We start from the raw sequence: 5,437 nt of genomic DNA, 5'->3' as shown, positions 1-5,437 counted from the left end.
TAAGGTAAATATACCCCTTAGAGAAAGCATGAGTGATGTAAGAACTACATTGGACTTTTTATAGACCCATCAACATCAATGGCTGTTGGGACCTAAAATGGCCCAACACTGGCTATAGGCACTAGCTGAGTCTCTCTATACTCAAGAAACCGCACCCCCTCCGCCTCTCGGCTAGGAGCGTATAAGGGACACATTGCCCTAACCTAACGTGAATCTTGCACTTTTTTAAAGTTGTAGTCCAATGATTAAACCCCACACTCCTTAGAGGAAGTCCCCATACATCTTGGTGTAGTACACCAAGGTGATACAACAAAAGGAGGCAACCCCTGGCTGAATGTCGTGGCCCCACTGCAACTCTCCTACACCTCCGGGATTGGCCCTAAGATGCGTTGCTAACACAAATAATACAGATGTAACAAAGTCCACTCTTGTTTAAATGATCTAGGAGATAGAAATTCCCTCACTCGACAATTTTCCCAAAGAACCCAACACCTAAACCTACAGCTTAGGTGCCTTACAACTCAGCATGGGTAATATATATCGGAAACCAATTGCAATGCATCCAAGAGTTACCATGTGATATGCACAATGCAATTGTGAATGCCATAGTGCTCAAACAATTTATGATTTATAAATCAGCATTGTGTGGTGCAACAAACATGTCTTTCCATGATTTTAGTCTACATGTCATGCTACCTTCCTAAGGGTCAGTCCCAAGCCTTCTTATGCGGCTTAACCCTTTTAAACTTAATTAAAAACATCCTATATAGTATCACAAACAAATAGACCATAATTTCATATATTTTTAGCAACTAATCAACATCAAAACCCCTCTTCTCCCCTACCGTTTAGGTTGTGTATCGTTAGGTGTAAAGAGCAATTTTTTGTGTCTTTTTTTTATAAAAAGCAATAAAAACGGACTTTAACATGAAGACATAGCTGAATTGAGGCTTATCCCTCATGTTACAGCCATGCCATACATTCATGGACATAAACCTTATTTTTTCCTAATTTTCTAGCGTAAAAAAATAAAAATTTTCATTTTTCTTTTTTTTAAATATTTCAATAAATTTTTTGATATTACTAATTTATGGGTTGGGACTAATCATAATTATTGAGAATTGATTTTACATTCATTTCTACTCCATGTGAACCCCAAAATCACAACAAAATTCCCAAAATTTATCATTTTCATGAAAACTACTTAATTGCGAGTTTTGCGTGTTTTGTTTTAAATTATTAATGATGCCAGGAGGCATATTCCATTATGAATTCTGTGAGACCATGGTGGATTCCGTGGGGTTTTGATGTGGATTCCATAAAACTATATTTATTTGTCGGGGCTCGTACACAAGGTGGATTCCTTCTGCAAGAAGTTGACAGGGATGCCTGTCCTTTTCGGGTGTCATGTTAATTTAATGTGCATGTGGGTGATTCCATAGCCGGTGATCTCACAAAATACATATTTAAATTAATGGACATTTATGAGTTTAGAGTGCACTCGTATTAAATTAAGGCTAGGACAGAGTTTCGACCTATTTATTTATTTTTGTAGCTAAAGACTGCTAGGTATTCACTTTTGTCGATTTAATTTTATTATTTTCTAACAATTGTGAATGCTTCAGTTGATGTGTAGAGCAGGCGGCGGTGGCGTTGGGAAGCACTGGGCGATAGCGTGTATTCAAATTACCTAGAAGAAATTATCATTTTTGATGGCGTACGTCTTATCATTATTAAAGGTGTGGTGCTAATATTTATTTAAGCCCACTTATTTATTGAAGCGCTTGACAAATATTTATTATTTTGTATGTGCATGGGTGCACGGTTTAAATATTTCATTATTGGACATTGTATTTGGGCACAGCCCGCGACTTTTGGGCCGCCCAACCCATTTATTCTTTATTTGGTCAAAAGCAAACACAAAAGCGAAAGCATGCTTATTGTAAATTTGGGCTATTTTTGAGCTTTGAGATAAATAAATTTATAAATACAACCTTTTGAAGCGCTCACACAAGGCATAGGGGGAGATTGTACCCAATTTGTCTTTTTGCCTCATGTCGTGCAAATCTTCTTTCTTGTTTTTTGAGCTTAAGTAGAGTTCTTTGTTCTTGGGAACCTTACAGCACTTGCTACTACGCATCCAACATCCGATTTGCGCACCAATTAAATGACTCAATTTTCTAATTTTCTTCAAAATTTCTGATAAAGTTCAGCATTTGCAATCAAATGAATCCATTTACAAACAATTTCATCAAACATCTTTCATGAAATGAATAAAATGAGTACTAATGCATAGAAACCCGATTTTGGAGGTGCGTAATTAATGGTTGGGAGGTTACTAACGCTCATTTATGGCCGTCGTTGATGCTCTCTCACAGCTCGATCTACAATCTCCTCCGCTCCAATACCATTATTCCATAAAAAACGTCCATCAAATCCCACCACCTTCTCTCATAGAATCAAGCGTGTGAACACACAGCAAGAGGACAGAGGAGAGAAAAATACAAAATCAAAATTTTGATTCCCTCCATGAAAATCAGTGCCGTAACACCCAAAATGGAGCCCTCAAGGAGTAGATCAAGAATGTGCAGTCTCGGTTCTTGATGATGTCTAGCATCGGAGAGGCACAATTCTCCAAAAAAATAGGGCACAAAAATTGGTTTTATTCCTCTTAATTAAGCTTAAGGTTTTAAAGTTTAAAATATCTAGTTCATCTTTTCATGTTCACACTACAACTTAAGTGGATTTTTTACTTTTGGAGGGGGCAAACGAGCTTGAATTTGAGATCCATCTGGCCAAATGACTTCATAACGTTGAAATCTATAAACTTGGGACCCGCCACGCACTTTTCGGCTTCTGAATCATGTAGCTGCTTTATAACGTGAAACCTTGCAAGGATTAAATGGGGGGGTTAAATGAACTCTATTTGACGAACCGAGACTTGTGTTGGATTCTTAGCATCGAACTCCATCTAGGAAAACTCTAGCTCATCGATCTGCAACCATTTCATTTTGCATGAAAATTTGGTCTTTTAAGGCATACCAGACTCTTTTTTGCTTCAAAAAGGGTCTTTAAAATCTGCTCTCAATGGCTTATATTAACCATGATCCATCGTATGTTAGATAACCACCATATTAGAGGAGTTTTAAGGTCTCAAAAATGCCTTTAGGGTATAGAGAGAGTGTGTGCTCTAGAGCAATGGAAGCAAAGCCTCCATAACATAAATTTTATTTTTAAGAAAGAAAAAAATCATGTTGTAAAATGGTATTGATTATAAAAATACTACAAATTTTTATTATGAATATATTTTTTAAACATCTCATAATTGTGATTATGGTATCCTTTACATTAATGGCATAAGGTCTCAATCACTTTATATTATAATGATATATCTGGGATCGTATGATAATGACAATTGAATTTAGATTCAAATTACCAAAAAGCTTAGTTTTCCTCTTTTTTTCCTCATCTGTTTTGTTCTTTCACTACAAGGATATAGGGGCATAGCGACGAGCAGTTGCGAGGCATATTAGTGGCATCGCTATTTGTGTCGCAAATGCGGCGGTACTCGAAGGAAAAAAAAGTGGGTGAAACGTGAGTGTGGAATTTTGTCGCAAAGAGTACTGAAAGAGAGAGCGAAAGAGATCATACCTTTGGGAGGAAGAGGGAGAGAAAGAGAGAAAGAGAGAGAAGGAGAGCTTCTTGCCGCCGTTGTCACTGTGTCGATATTCACGAAGAAGAGAAGGGAGTGCATGAAGGAAAAAGAGGGGCCGTTGCAAAGAGGAGATGAAGAATCCATCCTCGGGCCTTTACAGTGAGTACATTGCCTCCTCTTGGTTTGTTCTTATTATTTCTTCTTTTCTTTTGTTTGTTTTTGTTGAGAATGAGGTGCATTGAGGGTGAAAGAGAGCAAATGACAGAGGGAGAAGAAGAAAGGAAAAGGAAGAGAGCACGAGAGAGAGAGAGAGAGAGAGAGAGAGAGAGAGAGAGAGAGAGAGAGAGAGAGAGAGAGAGAGAGAGAGAATCAACATGAAAGATAACAAAGAATGTAAGAAAGAGAGAGAGGGAGAGAGAAGAATGAGTGAGAAAACACGAGGGGTGGAGAGAAAAAAAAAGAGGGTTTGTCGCGAAGAGGAGATGAACAATCCATCCTCCTCTTGGTTTGCTCTTATTCTTTCTTCTTTTTTTTGCTTTTTTTAAAGAATGAGGTGCATTGAGGGAGAAAGAGAGGAAATGAGAGAGGGAGAAGAAGAAAGGAAGAGAGAGAGAGAGAGAGAGAGAGAGAGAGAGAGAGAGAGAGGTTTGTATAGTTTAGGGATATAGATTTATAGATTTGTCTATTAGTTAGTTAGTTTAGTTAGATACTTTGCTTTAAATTATTTAGATTATTGATTAATGATTAAGAGAGAGAGAGAGAGAGAGAGAGAGGTTTGTATTGTTTAAATTGTTATCTATTTAAATAATTGATTGGTAAGGTAATAGGTTTGTTTACAATTAGTAAGTTTAGATTTATAGATGTCTAGTCGATTTAAAGAACGAGAGAGTGAGTGAGGGAGAGAGAAGAATAAGTAAGAAAACACAAGGGGGTGATAGATTTATAAATTTATCTATTAGTTAGTTAGTTTAGTTAGATACTTTGATTTAAATTGTTTAGATTACTGATAATTGATTGAGAGAGAAAGAGAGAGAGGTTTGTATTGTTTAAATTGCTATCTATTTAAATAATTGAATTAGTAAGTTAGTAGGTTTGTTTACAATTAGTAAGTTTAGATTTATAGATTTCAAGCCATTATTTCTAGCCATGATTTAACGAGGGGCTGGAGAGAAACAAAGAGAAGGGCAATAAAGAAAGAGAGAGAGGGAGAGAAAAAAAGAGAAGGGGGAGAGAACATAAAACAAAGAGTCCAAAGTAAGGTGCAAAGAAAGGAGGAGAAAACCAAGATTTTAGTTGACGTTAATTTTGTTGAGTTACAAGAGAAGAAATCCCTTCTCAAACAAATTAAGAAAGAAAAAGAGAATGAGAACAAAAACCAATTATTTGTCATAACATAGACAAAATGAAAAATGATTATGGTCATGATGTTCAAGATCGTGAGCCGTATCTTAATCAGCGTGTCCCCTGTCCTTGCTCTCAATGCAAGCTGGCAATCAGACGAAAGCATCACTTGTCTATAGAACACATCCGACTCTTTGGCAAGTTTCAATTGGAGATCATTGATAAGGCGATCTCATACTTTGAGCGAACGGTAAGAAAAATGTGTATCAATCATGTCTTATATTTATTACAATTGAGAGAGAGAGAGATGGACAAAAGGCACATGCTCAAAGGGTAGCAGACATGCTCCTTGTCATTCCATTTCTTCAACACAGTCTAAAGTCAACTGTGTGTACTACACACACATACAAAAACAAGTGACCTAGTACTAACCATGGTTAA

This window comes from Lygodium microphyllum, chromosome 18 (genome assembly GCF_053477565.2).
Source record: "Lygodium microphyllum isolate KBCC chromosome 18, Lygodium_microphyllum_v1.1.10, whole genome shotgun sequence".
Classification (NCBI taxonomy): domain Eukaryota; kingdom Viridiplantae; phylum Streptophyta; class Polypodiopsida; order Schizaeales; family Lygodiaceae; genus Lygodium; species Lygodium microphyllum.
This window is presented reverse-complemented; position numbering follows the sequence as displayed.